Genomic DNA, 18706 nt, shown 5'->3' with positions numbered 1-18706 from the left:
ACACAGATTTCGGATCCCACTCTCGACTGGATTTGACTGACCTGCCCCCATACCTGCCAGCGGGGGGTGGACAGAAGACCCACTGCTTCTGTCACGGGGCAGCAGACCCTCCTTGCCACTGGCTGCCTTATCAAGAGGTTTGCCTGCTTCTCTTCAGACATGGGCCATTTGTTTTTGTTTGCAGAGAAATTTTGAAAGAAACAAGCTGCGATGCCTTGGCTTCATTAACATAGTGTGCATGTGGTGGTAGTTGAGTTTGAGAGTCAGGGAAGTCTGAGAATGATGTGTATGTCTGGGACAGACCCTTGCTCTCAGCTTGTCCAGTGTTTGCTGAATAGGCTTCAATATGTAACAGACACAAGTGAATATAGATAATCTTTAGAAGCTCAGAGATATTTTCAAAGTGAGTAAGTTAGTTTTGATCCTAGGATACCATTGAGAGTCATGAGCACTTGCTGATGCCAAGACTAATGTGTTCTAGCCATAAATAGATCAGCTCCTGAAGCCGTGAAGAAACAAGTAGAACCAATACATACATACATACGATCTATATCCATCCGATGGGTTAAGTATTTAAAATAAATACTAATTAAAACGACGAAATGGAATGCATAGCTATTTTCATGTTTAATTTGTTTTAGATTCCCATTAGCTACCATAGTAAAACCAGGCATCTTTCCAGCAAGTACCCTTTTCACATATCGTTTTGTAGCTCTACTCTGCACAGCGAATTTATCGTAACATGTTTCATCTGTCATCTCTGTTTTGAACTATTCAGAATATGAAAAATACAAAGCTATATTGGAGGCCATTATGCATCAGCTTATTTTTTTTTATGTAACTTAGTATTTAACTCATACTAAAATAACTTATCAAGACTATTTAATTTGCTTTGGAAAATTGAGAGGTATAAGAGATTTTTCAGTCTTGATACCTTGGCGCAAAGTATCCATAGTTATTACTATTGCATAGTGAAGCATACTTCCGGAAATCTGGCAATGAACAAATTGGGGACATTCCAAAATTATCTATTTAGAGATAGTTTCAGAGAATAGAAATCAATCTTTCCCTCTAACACCAACTTTCCAGTGTTTTTACACTCTAAATGAAAACTAAATCAATTATCCTCACCTTTGAATTAAATTTGGAGAATTCTCATTTTTATAAGAAAATCTGACTTTCGTTAACATCTTTTAATGAATTTGCTCAGAATGAGCAAAGATATTTGAATCTAATAAACAGTTAGTCAGAATGCATTCCCCTGCACTGGGGTAGGATTTTTGTTGTTGTTATTTAGTTTTGTTTTTAAATCAGCAGCTTCATCTTAGGTTCGTTAGGATCAGAGCTCTGATCTACTGCTTTGCTTTTAAGACTGCGTATCCTATAATTATGATGCCCGTGTCTATGCAGAAGCAAGGAGATCATTATTCTATTTATTTTTAGAATATGTATATAATAATCAGGTTTGTGAAGGGTGCAATGAATCACTGGCTACTGACAGTTTCATTTTTTAATAAATAATAATTTATCCTGATTAAATGGAATTAGGATGTTTTTGTTTCCATAAGTAAAAAAAAAAACAGTAAAGGAAGAAAAACAAAATAAAGATAAAATAAAATTTCATAAATATGTTACTCAAATAGCATTTAAAATATAACTTCATGTGGAGTTAAAAAATTGTGAATTGCTTCATTATTTATACTTTTGGGGGGAATTTTTCCCCAAACAGCAAAACAAATTGGTTATTTTTGTATTAGGTATTATTGAAAATGTATTACAATTTAGTAGCATTAAGTGTATAAGTCAAATCTTAGCCTTAAATAAAACTGTAAGCAAAATGACTTTGTGAACAGATGGCTTAATAAAATAATAATTTTTACATTTTCCTCAGAGCTTTTGCTGGTAGCATAATTTTTACCTGAAATTCACCCTACTTCCATATCCCAGCCTCTCATGCCCATCACAAATGCCAAGTCTTTCTCAAGGCCTTTCCTAATTCTTTCGACTTCACGTAATTTCCTTCTTTGACCCTCCATTGGTTATTTGTATACTTAAAAAATAGTTTTATTAATTCTCTATCAGCTGCAAAGCCTTTTAATTTTAAGCAACAGAGACTATGACAGTGGCTTAAAAAGATAGGGTTTTATATTTCTCACATGACACACGGTCTGGGAGGAGGTGGCTGGTGGCCACATGTCAGCATCTCAGTGATGTCAGGGCCGGCATCACTGTGGTTCTCTTGTTCTTTCCCGTTTGATTCCAAGATGGCTGTCACAGCTCCAGGCATCACTTGAGCATTCAGTGCAGGAGGAAGAGGAAGGGGCAGCTGCTAGCCACATCTGTTCTTATGTGAGAAAGGCAAAACACCTCCCAAATACATTCTGCAGACTTCTCACATCTCATTGGCCAAAACTGTGTCACGCAGCTACATTTAGTTGTAAGAGACTTTGAAAGTGAGTCTTTGGCATTTCTTGCCTCTATTGTAAAGGAAAATGGGGTTGGGAACCAAGAATAACTGTCATGGATTGTCATCTGAGTTTCAGTCACTCTTGTGATCTCTGCAGTGCTGATGTATCTCCTACCTGTAGACATCACTCCACTGTTATTTATTGAGGTAAATTACTTTTGTGTAAGAACCATGTACTTTGCAAAAACATTTTCAAGTTGATTAATACATTTGGGATCAGTTAATCAAAGTTGAAGAAAAATTCACATTATATTGATTGAAACTGTTTAATCACTACTCATTGAAAATCTATAAAACAACAAATAGTTCTGACAGTGTTCTACGGAATCACAAGGAAGATATAGCTTCCTACGCATATTCACCTGAACATTCACACTACTAAATGTGGTATCCATGGGGGCTTTTGATAAAGTACAGGATAATTTTGCATTTGATCTTACTAAGTTTCATCCTTTATGTTTCCCTCCTTTGAAAAGCCAGGAAAAAAGAGGCAATCTTTAGAGGGGATGAAGCCGCTATCTCTTATTTTTTTTACTTAACAAAATAGAATTATTTTAATTCAGCAAAGTGCCTTTTAATCAATGAATAATGGGCAGTGTAACAAAATGTGTATTTTATTTGTAAATAAAAATTTACAAATGGTCTGTACTTTGGAATAATTTATACTTTGAGGGAGACTTTATTAATGTATGAGAGAGAGAGAAGAAAAGGAGAGAAAGAGGTTGATTTTTATTTTTGTCAATTATGCAACTGTTATGAAATGAAAATCTATATTTAGTCCTTTTCAAATTTCCAACAAGAGTCCCTTCCAACTTTTCCTTTTCCAACTAAAGTCCTCATGTTATAGGCTTTAAATATAAGGGCTTCAGTTTTCAAAATGATCATTGTTTTATATTAGATACAGACCTGGGAAAACAATACTAATACACTTCTGTGTAAAGCGCCTTGTTAGACATAACCATTTCTTGAATCTCCTGTTGACTCTTGCCTTCTTTGGTTTTCTCTTAGCATTTTCCCTCTTATCATCAGTGAAGATAGGTAGGTTTGCACCAACTGTGAAACAGGACCTCTGTGTGCTGTAGTAACAAATGGCCCTCAGAGGGATGCCTGGAAATGGCTGAAGTACCTGTAGCCAAGAGAGGCCTGGATTTAAGCAGAATGGATTTAACCCCAGAAATGAAAGGGGTCCTTGAGTGTGCCCTGTGGGTAGACCCCCTAGCTTCTCAGCTGCTAGAAGAACTGAATGAGTTTCAGAGATTCCTGAGGACTCAGGTCTCTTTAATTGAGGGTGGATGTTCTCTGGTGATTCTGGGCCACTTAAATCCTAGAATTGGTCTGCGTCCCCAGAGCTAGTGGTGGTCCAGAGATTGTGAGTCTCTGGATAATGGCAAAAGATTTCTTCAGATCTATCTGAGTCTGGCTACAATGAACAGAGTTAAAATCATATTGCCCTTGAACTTGATAGTGAGTCTAAGGGCCTACTACATTGCATTGTTTGTTCTTTTTACATAGTGACCCTTTCAATGTAAATATTTCGTTAATTTCGAAAAGGCAAGAAACCAGAGAAAGGCTTGAAAAATCGTTATTACAGGGAAGCCATCTGGGACTGGGTAAAAACAATAACTACAAATGAGAGCTATAGATGTATTTTTAGTCCTTAAAATATGTTAAGGTTTTAGAAAAGTATTTGGAGTAATTTGCCACGACTGGAAGTACTTTCAAGTGTTTTGATCAAAGGCCCTTTGGTAAATATAAAGGATACGTTCTTTAGTTAATAATAATAGTAATTTGGCACTTTTATATGAGGACTTCAATGCACATTAGACACGTTAAATATCCCAGCAGGCAGCCTCTTTCCTAAATGACCAAATGGACAGGAACTGGCTCTTGAAAGTTCACAGAACAAGTTGTCAACATAATAATTTGAATTTAAATCTGTGACTTATTCCCAATCCAGGTATTTCCCTATGGTTATACACCTATAAGGTGCACACTTATTAATTAATCAACATTTATCCAGCAGTGACTATGTACCAAGCACTGTAATAGGTGCCAGGTTTCCAAAGATGAATATTTAGTTCTGCCTACAAAAAACTCATAGCCATTCTGTGTTCACCTAATCATCCTGCAGATGTCCACATGGTTATTCTGGAAGGGGCAGTAGCCTCTCGGGTTTTACCCTGTTCCAGCCTGGGAATTTGTTATGGAATATACCTGAGAAATATGTTTTAGAACTAGACTTGCTTAGGCTATTTGTGTATCATACACTAAAAATACCAGTGGGCGTAGATATTTGGGTGGGACCATGACTTTTGTGACTGTGAAGAAATGTCCTTTTGGAAGTTTTCAAAGATTAAATTATTAACAAATCAAATAGGCTATCACCTCTCTTTTAAAATTTCTTTTCTTCTTTTTATTGCAATAATAAAAGCTCCCCTGCTTTGTTGGTTCTAAGCCAGTTGGTTCTTGCGACAAGGTAGGCTTCCCAGGTTGGCTTCCTCTCATAAATTTATTTTATGTTTATTTCTGACTTTGAAGAGGAAAGGTTCTTCAAAAACTCCTTTTCCCTTTTCCATATGATAGGTAATCTAGTGATGGCCTGTTAACTTCCTCGTCTTCCAGATACAGATTCCTAAATGTTAGACTGGGAGAGACTTAGAAATGAATACTTCGCAACGTTCAGATTCTCTCAGACCCTAATTTATTCATAGGGATGCATTATGTCTCTTCAGTTTCCATCAACACTGGGCATTAACTTCTCGAAAAAATGAGAGAAACAGCTACCAACAACAATCCCAAGGTAGTAATTCTTGTTGCTCATCAACTTTTCATGTTATGTGTTGATACTATATTATATCCATGGCTCAATTAAACATGGTCTTTAAAAAGATATTTGGAACAGATTGGTGGTTGCCGGAGGTGGGGTGTTTTGGGTAGGTGAAATGGGTGAAGGCAGTGAAAAGGTACAAACTTCTGGTTATAAAATAAATAAGTCACGGGATGTAATGTACAGATGGCAACTATAGGTAATACTGCAGTGCATATTTGAAAGTTGCTAAGAGAGTAGATCTTAAAAGTTCTCATCCCAAGAAAAAAATTCTATAATTATGTGTGGTGATGGATGTTAACCACACTTATTATGGTGATCATTTCACAATGTATACAGATATCAAATCATTATGTCGAACACCTCAAACTAATATAGTGTTGTATGTCAATTATACCTCAATGAAAAAAAGATTAAATTCAGAGCAAAGCAGTAACCAAAAAGAAAGATATTTGGGGTTATCTTTACCACTGTTCCCTATTAGCAGAGATAATTAAGATATAGTTGTATAGTTACATATGTTTCTGGAACATGTTTTGGACTTATATTTTAATGTAGGTGTGTCATGCTGGAAATATATAATAATTCAGATAAAATAACGAAGCTTTACTATGAAGCTCAGACTCGAAAATTCAGAAACTGCCCATTTTCCGTGTCTTGAGCTTTTGCCTATCTCCCACTTGCTCTCTGCCTCGTGTTGGGGATGACCAGCATCTTCACGTGGTCTAAAGAAACATCAGCCTAAGCAGAGATGATTTCCTCCATTCCCATCCAGATGACTTGCTACTGGTTTCCCCTTTCCATGTTTGTTAGGAAGGTTAATTAAAATTTTTACTCTAAACAGAGGTGATTAAAATCTTTCTCCCTCAGTTTTTGCTGGCCTGTAAGTAGACTATTGAGGAAGCAGTTAAGCAGGAAGCTAGTATCATGAGGATGTGGAAAGAAAAATTTATACTGCTACCAATAATAGGAAAAGCTGACATTTATTCATACTCTGTAACTAACCAGAAATTTATGCTATATTTGAGTATTCTTCATATTTGACAGAGAATTATGCAACTACATTTCTTTTCCTCAGTGTTGAATTTCTTCCAATGAAATTATCTAGTCAATCAACAAACAGAGGTCTCTATACTGTGCCTGTCTAGACATGGCTCACTTATTCCAGTTAGAAGACAAATCCACTGGACAATTTCTTTTGTTTTCACTAAGCAAACTAAATTCTTCCTCTTTGCTTCTGGTCCTACAAGCATGTGTCCTTCAAGTTCAGAAAGAGAACAATCCCCATTGTTTATTTCTCATTGTTTATTTCTTGGGTTCTCAACATAATTCATTTGAAGATAATGGTCAGCCAGCCAACCCTAGAATCTGTGCTATGATAATATGCTGCTGCTCATGTGAAGGACCTCTTGTGACTTCATGTTTCTTGTTTGTTTATAAAGAATTCTCCTGGATGTAAGAAACTGGAGTGTTTTCCTAAAATAGCCCCTCATCCTACCTTAAATTCTCTAAACGTTTTCTTTATTTAGGCAATATCCAGGTATTTGTTCCCTTTAAGAGGGAAAGACAACCACTTTTATACAGTGTCAAGTAACTTCACGTTATTCAATAAGTGCTAAATAATGAAGCTGATTTTTGACTGTTTTAAAAATTATCATTAATCATGCATTTATTCTAAAAATATTCATTGGTTGTCAATCCATTATTGAATATTTGTTGAGTGCCCAGACTGTCCCAATTTGAAGATTCCAAGTATTTCTATGATTATTATTTTTATATACTACTGATTATAGTCCATATTGTAGTCTTGTCCATTTAGGCTCCAAAGCAGGGAGGAGATCAGAATTTTTTGGTAGCTCTCAAAGTCTTGTCTATTAGAGCCACAAGTCAGTTGAGTGCAAGAGGGTCTGAGGGAAAGTCCAGAGCCTCAGATATAGCATGTGCTCAGTACATATCATTTCTCTATCCACCCATGCACAACTTTTCTTCTTTGGTAGTTTAAGGGATTAAAGTCCCAGACCGTGAGTTCGTCATATGGATATAAGTCTCATGGGAGTATGGACCTTGTCTGTTCTGTTCACTTCTGTAGTTCTGCTTCTTGGAAAGTGCCTGGAGCTACATAAATGAGTGTTGACAGGCAGCAAAGATGCACCCTCCCCAGCTCGGCTCCAAACCTGTGGAAGGCAGCTCTCCACGCCATCCATCCCCACCTCAGTGTAAGCACCAGTTCCTCTCCTCTCTTCTCCCAACATCTTTGGCTGTCTCAAGGTTTATGGGGTGAAAACTATCCTTTATACAGATATTGGTAAGCCATGCCTCACATTTCTCCTCAGTTTACCTCTTGTTTCATTGCTATTTTGATTAAGTTATGTTTATTTCTTTGACATTGATAAAATAACAGAATACTTGAGGCCCAAATCCATAGTCTTAGCTCCTAGAAAATCTTATTCTGACCAGAGTAACAAAATTTAGATACGTCTTGTTGGTCAAAGATAGAAGTTAGCTGTTGGGGATTGTTCTGTGCCTACACTTTGTTGGTGTTAATTTTCGCTTCATCTTCTAAAGATTTGGAGAACTATAAAAGAAAAGCAAGCACCTCAAATTTAACTTTCAGTCGTACGTTTTGAGGAATTACAGTGGTTCCAAGGAATGCATGAAGTCTCTTACTACACTGTGGAGTAAGGTTTAATTACTTGCAATCTGAATATCTAGTATTTGCAAAAGAAATTCACCCTTACAAAATTAACATCTTCTAAACCAGTAATGTAATAGTGTGAGCACAAAATTGCACATACTCTGTACAATCTAAATATTCAAGCTATTTCATACTATCTATACTCTGTGGGTGCTAGGTAGATGACCGCTTGGGGAATCACTCACCTATAGTTGATCTGAGAAGATATAATAGATTTTGTTTGCAGTTCTTTACTGCTGTCTTAATTCACAAGAGAGAACTGAGCTGTGAACAGAGTTGCTGAGATAGGGCAGGCTCTCCCGTGTATGGTAATATGATTGGTGAGGCTGTCTATTTCCGGCCAGCTGTAAGAAGGTAGAGTGGTCAGGGGTTTAGTTTCTTAGCTCTCAGGTCTAGAAATTCAATAAAATGCTTCCCTAGAGGGCTAAACCTCAGTTTCCTTGTCTATAAAATGGGCATGATAATCATGCTTACTTCATGGGGTTTACGATAAACGGTAAATGAGTTAGTACATGTAGAGGACGTAGAAGAGTCAGGCACATGGCAAGTGCTCCATAAGTATTAGCTGTTATTTCGTTGTTATTATTATAACTAGATCATATTTGCTAAACTCAAGGGATGCTGGTTTACAGCTGTTTTAATTTGCAGAGAGGCATATTCCTTTCCAGGGAAAAGAATATTCCCTAATACTCCCTCTATCCGGTACCGTGTGATCTTCGATACTAAATAAATACCAGGTTACTTGGTGAGAGTATTTAAATGAAAGGAAAGTAAATTTGGACAGCTTTGAAAATTGTTTCAAGTAAGTGTGGCAAAGCCAAGTGGTTCTTGTATCTACTATTGTGATCTTCCTAGGGCTACCTGTCAGGGAGCTCTGTTTTCCTTGGATGGTGCTGACAACCTCTCTCTCTCTGCAGGAGGGACCACCCCTTTCCAAGGAAGGTTTAATCTCCTTAGAGAGCCTGACCATGTCCTAAGACAGCCTCAGGTACTTCTTGGTTTGGGCTCCAGATTTTAGAATATCACTACTTTGGCGCCTCTAGTCACCTGCCAAACAACCACGCGTTGTTCTACATTATATCCAGATTTCTAACCCCGAGAATGGAAAGAAAACTATGAAATTTGTCTTTATTGATTTTATAAAGAGGGAAAGAAAAATCCTTAAAATAATTACTCTTCAACCACTTCTATTTTTTATTATTGAAGATAAATCATGCCTTTTTTATCTTGACCATAGGAGACATAATGTTGTTTTTGCATATGAAAAGGTTTAGCTTTCCTGTTGTAATGCTGAAATTTGTTTTAATTATTGGATGTCACAACTCTTTCCTTAATTGCTTATGTATACTCTATATCAATGTCGCATAATACTATTTCTGCCATAGGTGACATTAATATTAAGCATACATAACTGATAAACAAAATTTAATTAGTTTCCAAAGAACTTTTATTATGAGGTATTGCCTGTAAGGAGAGTGGTAGAAATGAGATAAGTGGTTTGCTTCAGCAGTCACCATCACTTTGATTGTGTCTGATCCTCAAAAACATCAGTGCATGGGGGAGAAGTCAAACATTATCTGTTTCTGATGAAAGAAACTTAATTATGATTAATTATCACATTAGTTCACGTTAGTTTGCTAGGGCTGCTATAACAGAGTACCAGAGACTGAGTGGCTTAGAACAACAGAAATTTATTGTCTTGCAGTTGTGGAGGCTGGAAGTCCAAGAGCAAAGTTCAGCAGGGTTGGCTCCTTCTGAGGGCTGAGAGGGAGAATCTGTTCCCTGCCTCTCTCCTGGCTTCTGGGAGAGAGATTTGCCAGCAATATTTGGTGTTCCCCGGCTCGAAGAGCTCTGCCTTCATCTCCACATAACATTCTTCCTATGTATGTATCTGTGTCCAAATTTCCTCTTTTTATAAGATTACTGGTCATGTTGGATTAAGGGCCCACTTCACTCCAGTATGACCTCATCTTAACTAATTACATCTGCAACGATCCTATTCCAAATAAGGTCACATTCTGAGGGACTAGGGGGTTAGGACTTCAACATACGAATTTTGGGGGACCCAATTCAACCCATAACAATTATTACCCTCAGATCCCATTTTAAAATGCTCGTGAGCAATGGGACCTGTCCCTTGTGTCTGTATCTCGCTTTAAAAATATATAAAGAAAAAAATCACCAAAAAAAAATATAAATAAACGAACGAACCCACTGGCCAACGAAACAACCCATTACCAGCCAGGGATTTTAATGCTTTGTTGACAAGTTGATTGAGATAGGTTTCATTCTGTAAGCACAGATTCAGAAGTGATATTCTGTTGCATCCTTACAAGGATCTAACCTCCGATAAATTGTAATGTAGAAAACAAATTCTAAAAAAAGAGAGAGCAACCCAATAAAAAAGAAAAAAATTAAGTTTGAAAATCTTCAGATTTTATATAATCTACTTACTAGGAAACTGCAAGGGTATCACCCATCCTGCATTCTTTGGAATTGTTCCAGTCTCACCAGGAAAATCTCACATCCTGTAAACTTCACTTTCATATCTGAGTAAACGCTTAATAGTTACTAGAGTGGCAAAATAATTTATTGGTTGATGATGACTATTACAGTACCACCTCATTTTTGCCAGGCACATACTGTAGAAAGTGTGGAAAACCTATCTATTGATAACTGAAGATATTTTTAGTGGTTGCCTTTTACAGCATGTTACATTTAAAAGTAAATGACCTTTAATTTTAATGTATTGGCTACAACCAGGGATAATTTGAATAATACTTATACCAAGAGTTAACCTGGGCACACACACACACATATATATAAAGGGAAATTTATCAGAGAGACGTTTTGACCAGTAATCCTTTTAAACACCCCAGAAATGGTTACCTACTCTTTTGTTAGTTGAGCCAACAGTTTATATATATGGCTGGACTTTTAGGTTTAGTTGTGTAAGCTTCAGCTGACTTTCTACAGACATGTTTGGGAGAGAACTGAAAGTATTTTGAACTGGAAGTATCTAAATGACTGGAAGTTATTTTGATCTTTTTCTATATGAAGACAATCGTTAGTTAATTTGATCTAAAGTCACAGTTAGGGCACTTCTGGGACATTTGTACCATGGGGTCTCTATATACTGTTACAGTTTGCAAAGCAGTTCAGAACAAATAGCATTGATGAGCCAAGCAGTCTCTGAAATATGTGAACAGGAGAAATCAATAGAGTTATCAAGTACTTTTCCTTAAAAAAATGTAAACACTTTGAAAGAGAAAATGTGCCATATTTTCCCTGGGGCCAGATAGCACAATCAAATAAAGATAAATACCAATTTAATGTAATTCATGAGATTTTATTAAGCAATTATTTCCTAAATATCCAGTCACCAGCTCAGTATAGTTCATACTAGGTAGATGAATATACTTAATTTGCCATAGTTATGGTCCTGTTTGAGCTGGTCAACTGCTTAGAAAATGAAACTTTTTTAGGAGGTAGAGGAGACTCCTATGACACAAATGTGAACCTTTCTGAAACCATTTTATCATTAGCGTTCAACTTGAGCTTAGATGCTCCACCCTATGAAGAGCTGACACACAATTAATCATCATTCCACATTTACCTTAAAGGGTAATAGATTGCACGTACAAAGGAAAAACAAATTAGGAATGTCTGAAGCAATTGGTACTAAGAAGAAACAACTAAACTCATCTAATGATACCCCACATCCTCATAAACTGATAATTGTAGTCTAGGTGTTTTTCATTTGCAGTTTTAAATTAGGCAAAACATCAGTGTTTGCTAATGCGACTTCCTAGGGATGCCTGATTGTTTTTTTCAAAGGGTGGAACCTGAGGAGAACACAAAGTAGATTATACAGAGAGTACACACCTCATGACCACAAGAAATGGGATGCTGAGCTTGCCACAGCACAGTATAGGCATGGCCGTCTGTCAGAAGGAGGGGTGGGGACGGCATAGAGAGACTCACAGTCAGTGCCGATGGAGGCTCAGGTAAAGCTAAGCAGACATGCCTTGAATAAGCTGAGCCCAGCCTAAATTGGACTTCCAAAAGCAAGTCAAATGTCTTAAAGTTTGAGGACACATTCTTTGAGATTGATAGCCTTGAAAATATTTGTGCCAGTCAGTTCTAGCAGCATATTTTATATATTTTTGGCAACTCTAGGTATATATTGAAAGTCAGTCTTCACATATAAATGCAAAGTTCTTCAGGAAGCAAAACTTCAAATATCCAGCGTTACATTTCAGGTAACAGATGGACGAAACAATTCAAAAAGCAACCAAGGTCTCTTACTTGGCGGTATTATTTTCCACGTTATGAATATTTGGATCCAGTTGGTAAATAGTCTAAAAATAAACAAGGATCATATGTTGCCTTAATGAGTACCTCAAAATTCTCCAAGAGGTATAATAATGGAATCAATTCGAGTGAAAAATCAAGGCTAGAAAACCATCATCCATTTTCCCCTTAAATGGAATAATACCCATATATATGGTAGAAAGATTTGTGGAGATTTCTTTGAAAACTATTATTGCAACTCAGATTTCTAAAAGTTTAATTAGTATTTTATGGATCAGTGTCCCTGAAGAGAACTTGCAGTTAGCGGTGTTCAAAAGTTGAGATGGCATAAACTGATACCAGAAAGCCTCCTTGTGGTTGAAGGAATTCAAACCACAGAAAGTTTAAATTATTTTTTTGCTTCTGGATATATAAGTAGTACATACTTGTTATAAAAGTATGTTAAGTCATACATGCTCATTATATAGAAGAGTATTGAGAAGAAAATAAAAATCACTAAAGCTAACTACTGTTATTGACTTACAGACAATTTTGATGAATTTGATCTCAGAGATCAACTAAAGCCTTCATTTACAAATGAGGGAGCAGACCTCAGAGGTGAAGTAAGTTGCCCAAGGACACAAAGGTGCTTATTAGCAAAGATGGAACTCTGTCTCCTGATTTCTAATCCGAATCTTGTTTTTGATGAAACGTGCTGCCTTCTCGCTCTCCTTGCTCTTTCCTTCACTTTTCTCTTCAGCCCTTTAAGTTCTTCTTGACCCAGTCCCCTTTCCAAGCCCCTAATATCCTTCATCGCCAACCTCCATCACTCACAACCTTTCTTACTTCCAGAGGGACACACACATAGACTGCAACCCCCCCCCCCAACGTGCGTGTGCGTGCGCGCACGTGCATAGGCAATGGACCTCTGGGATGATTTGATGTACAGTGTCCATGATCAGAAAACTTGTACGGTTATTAAAGGATTAAGTAAGAAAACACCAAAGTACATTGTAGACTGAAAAGACCTATGCCAATATTAATTATTACTCTTCTAGGTAGAACATTTTCTAAGTATGAAAAATTATTCTCAAAAATACATTTCTTCAGATACCATGGAAAAATCCCAATCTCCTATACCTAATAATAACTGTATATTTAATGGTGCTTAATAAATAGCTTAAAAATAACCTCCTTAAGCAAATAAAATCTACACTGAATATGCTTTTAAAATTCTCTCTCTTATTTTCCTTTACAATGCCAAGAAATTCTTTAGATTATTGTAGAGATAAAGCCTTTTTTATAAAGCCTGGAGACTTTATAAAAAGTTGACTTTTAATACTGATTACAAAATTCAGTAAACAGTCTAAAAATAAAAACAGCAAACCCCCAAAATATTTTATTTTGACCTGGTCTCCCTTTTTTATACCTAAAAGATATAAAATTGAGCTTCTTACCAAGCTATTTCATGTCATTTTATCCATCTTAATAGCCGTACGGTGCTCTGAAAGGGAGGCTGGACCGTCAGCGGGACATGGGCAGCAGGCACCACCCTGAAGTTCTCCAACAGCTCCTGGTATTAAGTGGCTCCCACCCCACCATAGGGATGGTAGTACCCCCACCCTACCCCGTCAACATTAAGTTAGTTCTTCCACCATCAACGCTAAGTTAGTTCTGAGACCCTACTTGTGCCAAGTGCCCGTCATCTTTAAGGGAGAAAAAGCCCTATTTATGCTTATCGGCATCACCTGTGTTGTCCCAAGCTTATTAGGTGATGAGAGGCAGCCTAACAAAGCAGAAAGAGCAAGGGCTTTGCAGTCAGGCAAGTCTAGGTTCGAATCCTAGCTCTACCCCTCTCTAGCTGAGTGACCTGGGCTGAATTATTTAACCTCTCTGAATCTCAATTTCTTTATGTGTACAATGGTGATAATAACAGTATTACTTCATAGAGGTGTTGTGAAGATGAAATGGGAGATAATATCTGATAAGCACCTTGTTTACTATCTGCCACTTGTGTAGCGATCCAAATATATGGTGCGTTTTGTTATGTGGCTCGATAACATAACAATATAACAACATAACAATGCAGTAAAATGTTTCTGACAGACATCCTTGGGAGAGACCTTCTTATTATATTTTTAACTATCCTTCAATGTTGAAATAATCACTCTAGTCAGTATTTTTTCCATAGTATCAGAGAGAAGGGCTTTGTCCAGGACACATGATCAGGGTCTTCTGTATCGTATTAAGGGTCTTCATCATCACACAAATTCAAAGATCCAAGATGAGGGATGTTGTCTAATCAGAATTTTATGACTGTGAGACACCATTATTTTTCCTATGCTGCACTCAGAATTGACATGTTATTACAATTGGGCATTTTATAAGATTTGTATGGAACAAATCAGCAGTTGAAAATAGTATTTACTGCAATAAAAACAAACAAAATGGAAGAGCAGGCACAATGATCACACCACTGAGAGGTTGGGGTTGGGAAGGAGCTGGAAAACAGGGACTCTTGCACTGCACAGGTGGATCATGTCCCAAAGGAATGTTAAGGAACTCTGAAATTAGTGCCGAGATCCCAGAATGCGAACTTCATGCTTAAGTGTTTGGCCAGTTTAGTGGGAATCAGCTTTAAGGTGCTGCTTAGCAACAGGTACGCAGTGTGGAGCGTCTGAGACAGAAGATTGAGGATATGAGAGAGCCTGTAACACAGGAGCCCTTTGCTTAGATGGGTGAGGCCCTCTGTACTGCCTTCCATGAGGGGCTGCAAGGAAATGGCGCAACCCAAGAAGACCAATTAAAATGACTGAACGCCTGAGAAATCCATCCCTGTTTCCATAGTCCACGGAAGGCCCGGCCAGGTAAAGCCGAGCAAGGTCTCGAGATTATGAAGGGAATATTGTGGTGCTGCTAAGCGACTGTCTTCTGTGTTACTGAAGAGAACAAGAATATAAGAGAATGGATGTTGTGTTATAACACGAGAGAATTAGGTTAGACAGCAAAAGAAACTGCCTATGGAAAAGGTTGAGAGACTGAAACATTTACTAAATGAAATTTGTATGTATTTTCTGGCTGTACATGGAGAAAACTAAACAGTTAATGCATTTCCATGTTGTTTTTAGTTTCCAGTGAGTGTCATGGGCGAAATGGCTCTTTTCCTCTTTCCAAATTCTTTCTTTTTAAGATCTTGTAAGACCACATTTGGCCTACATTTATCCCAATGAACATTATTACTGAAAAATGGCAAACTTTCCATATAGGAATATATTTCCTTTTTTTTTTAATTGAGGTAAACTTCACATAACATAAAACTCACCATTTTGCAGTATACATTTCAGTAACTTTTAGTACATTCACAGTGTTGTGCAACCATTGCCACTGTCTAGTTCCAGATCATTTTCATAATCCCAAAAGGAAATCCCATACCCATTAAGCAATCACTACCCTTCTCCCCTCCTTCCAGCCTCAGCCCCGGACAACCACAAATATGCTTTCTGTCTCTATGGATTTGTCTTAGGAATATATTTCTTTTGGAATCTTCTGAATTCTGCATTTAATTTGCCAACTTGAAATTATAGACTACTAAGTGTATCTCTGTGTGTGTGTGTGAGAGAGAGAGAAAAAGAGAGAGAGAGAGGGAGGGAGAGAAATGAGAGTCAGCATTCATGAGAAACTTGGCAAGGTCAAATCTATTTGAAATATTCAAATAAAATGAAAATCTGGGAGGATACTTATTTTTCAGTTAGATGTCTGTAACTTAAATTAGGTGTCTGAACTCCAAGTTCACAAGGGTCCAGTCAGTTACAGGATATAGAAACATCAAGCAGTTCTTGAAATATGGCTGTGACATTGAGAAAGGCTTTTCAATGACAGTGTGGGTTTATAGCTCCTAAGATAACCTAAAAGACTTTCTGCCCAACAGAAGCTCTGTCCTGGATCTGAGCTTTTCCTGTAATAGCTGATGATCACCCTGTTACTTTTCTTTAGAGCGGTGTAGTGGTGACCATTCTTTATTTGTCCTGGTGAGCACATACAGCAGAGGACACTTAGGATTCCTGACGGGTAGGTGAAAAAGCAACTTAAAAATAAAATAATAAAACCCCTTTTATTTCCCAACCATAAATACTTAAAAATTTTAAATTAGAATTTACATTTTATCCTGACTGGAATTTTTAAAAAGTTAGTTAACCTATTCACAAACTTAAAAACTTTGAAAATGAACTGGAAAATGTTTTTTAGGGCATCTGTTTTTTTTTTTTTTTTGTAAACTGATTTAAAACTTGCATGGCTTTCTTAGTTATGATATTGACAGGAAAGCTGTGTTTTCTGAGTTCTGGAAAAAATACACATGACTTTTGAAAGAAATCTTCATTTTCAGCCAGCCAGATAATTCCTCAGAAGGATGAACAGCCAGTGAGTTCTTCTGGTTTAAATGGTGCTTTGTAATCTCAAATGTCAAGGCCAGGAGATTACTATCATTTTGCACTTTGCATGTATTCCAAGGATTTTTATTCTATTTTCATTTTCAATTCCTTTCCATTTCATGAGCCCCAGCTAATATTGCTTGACTATTCCCATTAATAAAGATTTAGGATTCCCTTGCCCAAGCTCAAACACTTCACTGGTTGGGATGTTATGCATCTTGGTGGTTTTCTTTCCCAAGTATCTTTCCTCCATGCTTCACTGTAGTCTCCCATCCGTTCTTTTTGCCATTCTCTCAGTTTTGGCTTCTGGGGGGGTTCCTTGATGACAAGGGAAAACAGTCTCCATGTCACATTTTGAGGTGCACATTGACTTAGCTACTGTTCCCACATACACTTCTCAGACAGTGTCGACTGGAAGTAAATTTGTTTTTTAACCCACTGGAAGTTGGGGACAGCACAACACTCCTCTTGTAACATGCAAAAATTAGTGCAAAGCACTTGGAGATCCTTGTGGCTGAGACATGCTGTGGCAAATGTGCAGAGTATCCGCATCTTCTGTGCTTTGCTTGAGGACCTGTCAACAAAACATCTCCAGTAAGAGATCGCCATAATGTGGAGGGGTTTAATTTGCCGTTTCCCTCCTTCTGCAGGTCCCTCAGACAAGGGTTTCTTGGTTTACCTCTCAAGGACGTGTGGATACATGACCCTATTCTCCAACTTAAGAAGATAAACCAAAACCTCCCTAGGAGTGAAGAGAAAGGGCTTGAGAGTGTTGTGGAAAGAAGGGAAAAAAAGAGGGCGTAAAAAGGATACAAGCAGTCAGCAGCAGCAGCAGCTAAACTGTAAGTCCCCTATCTTTGCCCTCCAGACCACATCCCAACCGAATCTGCCCTCGACCTGTGGGGCTCCTGATTGGGAGTCCAGATACAGGGCATATATTATTCATGCGTGTCTCCCTTCACTACTGGGTGTCAGTCCGGCCTGGGCTCAAGGCGTGGAATCTGGTTGGAGTTTCAATGTGTAGCATCCACTCCAGGGGTTTGGGCGAGTTTGAGAAAGGTAAGGTAGCCTGTTGGCTATGGGGGTTGGTATGCCCCCGGAATTTCGGCACACTGGGGCTGAGGGTGGGGGGTGGTTGAGGATGGGGGGAGTGGAAAAGTCATGGAAGACTTCAGTCTGCTGTTCTTTAGAGTCATTCACCTGCTTCTCCAGGAGGTCGCCGAATGGCTTTATCTGGACACGGACAGACCCAGGGACACAACTGGAATAACCGGTATTCCTGGTAACTGCCTGTCATACTTGGGCATTTGGAGGGGAAGCGGGGAAGGGACGCGCAGGTGGGGGTAGGGGTGAGGGGTGCTCAGGCCGAAGGAAGGATGGGGAAGGGCTGCTTCCCCCCCCCCGCTGCATCTCCAGGAAGGATCTGGAGACCCGCGTTCTGGGCTGGGGGTGGGTCCCTAACTCGCTGCGGGTCCCGACCTTTCCCAGCCTCCGCGGGCTCCTCTGAACAGGGTTCTCCTCTGATCTTTGCGCCTCTTCCTGCCCTTTGATTCTGCTTCTTGGAGGGAAGCCCCTCTAGGCAGTCCTGGGACGAAAAAATATTCCCTGCTGCAGGCGGGCAGGAACGGGAAGGCCAGGAGAGCGGCCTCGGTGACACGGGTTATAGTTATTTAGACACTTATATTAAAAATGATTTTCATTAAAAAAAGGATCCCCTACCCCCAAGCCCGGGCTGGAGCCGTCGGGCAGCCGCCCTCTCCCCAGAAGGGTCAGCCAGGGACCCGGTGCACAGCGCGACCTCTCGCACCTGCCGGCCCGCCGGGCTGCGCACCGTCTCCCCGCCGGCCCCCGGCGCCGGGCTCCCTCTCCCGCGGCTGCCCGGGGGGCGGGAGACCCGGCGAGAGGAGCGCGCGCAGCCGCCGTCCCCGCAGGCCGCGCGGGGCGTCTGTGGCCGGGCGGGCGCCGCCTCCTGGGCAGGGCGCCGGGCGCCGGGG

Source organism: Equus quagga, chromosome 4 (assembly GCF_021613505.1).
Source record: "Equus quagga isolate Etosha38 chromosome 4, UCLA_HA_Equagga_1.0, whole genome shotgun sequence".
NCBI classification, from domain to species: domain Eukaryota; kingdom Metazoa; phylum Chordata; class Mammalia; order Perissodactyla; family Equidae; genus Equus; species Equus quagga.
This window is presented reverse-complemented; position numbering follows the sequence as displayed.